Genomic DNA, 1,491 nt, shown 5'->3' with positions numbered 1-1,491 from the left:
TCTGGAGAAACACTCTTTCTTGGAGAAGTTTGAGACTATCAGATGCAGCATCCCAAGCATGTCCTTTTTGTCCCACATCAGGGCATGTAGTGTTTTCAGGTTACGAGGTAAGACTTGTTTTAAGCTCTGTATGCAGGCAAACCTTTCAGTTATGGGACATTTTTCCTTAACACCACACAGACTGACATTCTCCAGCCAGCCACAACTCCCAGGATCCTATTTGACCGAGGGCCGTCCTTCTAACCAGGTGCTCCTAATAGGAAGGGAATGGTCTGGTCCTGCTGCTAATCCCTTTCTTCCCAGTGTCTGATAACATTTAAGGTGTCTGTCTGGTAGGAGTATTTGCGTTTAATAGGGAGTTTTGGAAAACTGAAGACCTTCCAAAATCCTCGGCAATGCATGGAACATTTCAGCAACCAAGAGAAAATGGGAGGGGTGTATTCCGGCAGCCTTCCCATCAAGCCAGAGAGCAACCGGACCAGGCCACCTGGTGTGTCTGCTCCCGAGCCAGTGATGGGGTCTCTTCTGATGTCATTGATTCATTCGAATGTTCATTCTTTCATCACTCATTCAGCACCTATTGTGTCAGGTGCTTTGCAGAAATCCTGCAGAGGAGGCTTAAGCATGTTCTCTCACCTCCAGGAGTTCACAGGGTGGGGCTGGAGACCCTTGCCTTTGTACACAAAATGGAAACACATGGGCAGAATAGAAAGAGCGTGTAGGGGAGGGGTGCAGTTTAGTGACTGGTCAAATGACAGTGACCAGTGGGTGCTATTCGTCCTGGAGGACAAGGCCCAGCCTGACCTTGGCCTGATCCAGGTTAGCATTTTGATCAGTACTTCAGATGAGGACTTTGAAGTGTACCTGCTTCTCCCACTTCCGCTGCCACCATCACCTCTCCCTCCTAAAGGCTCTCTCTCCTGCCCTCTTCCAGTCCATCTCCACAGAGGAGTGAGCCAGGGCGCCCTCCCAAGATACACACTTGATGGGGCCACTCCAGGCTGCACTGGCTTCCCACTTCTCCCAGAAGAAAACCTGACCCCTCTCCAAACTGTCTTCCCGTGTCTCCCTCTCACTCCCAGCCACGGGCCTGACCAGTCCACTCTCTCCAGCTCAGGGCCTCGCCACAGCTTGTCTCCTCCCTCGGGATCCAGCCCCACACCACCCTGACGCAAACCCACAGGATCCCACCCTTTCTTTAGCTCTCAGTAGGAACATGCCTTCCTCAGGGAAGCCTCCCTCACCCCCAGGCTGGCTCAGTCCCTTGTACCCTGAGCTTTTCCTTCCTAACATCTCTGAACCCAGCCGTAATTATGTGATTGTGCAACAAGTTGTTTAGTGGGCATTTTAAGCACATAAATGTTTGTTGAGTGGGCGAATGCCCATCCAATGTGAAGAATGAGGGACACAGAAAGAGAGGGAACCAGCCTTGCCTCACCAGGGTACACGTATCATATTTCTTTTTCTCATTAACTGATGAACGCTCTTTCC

General features: G+C 50.9%; 1 protein-coding gene across 1 annotated transcript in view; it reads left to right on the top strand.

The window, feature by feature from the left end:
• Positions 1-1,491, top strand: part of HYDIN (HYDIN axonemal central pair apparatus protein) — a 342,406-nt gene that overhangs the window by 315,539 nt on the left and 25,376 nt on the right.

Source organism: Lipotes vexillifer, unplaced genomic scaffold (genome assembly GCF_000442215.2).
Source record: "Lipotes vexillifer unplaced genomic scaffold, Lipotes_vexillifer_v1.1 scaffold70, whole genome shotgun sequence".
Taxonomy (NCBI): Eukaryota; Metazoa; Chordata; class Mammalia; order Artiodactyla; family Lipotidae; genus Lipotes; species Lipotes vexillifer.
The sequence above is the reverse complement of the archived record's forward strand: the minus strand, read 5'-3'. Positions and strand labels throughout refer to the sequence as shown.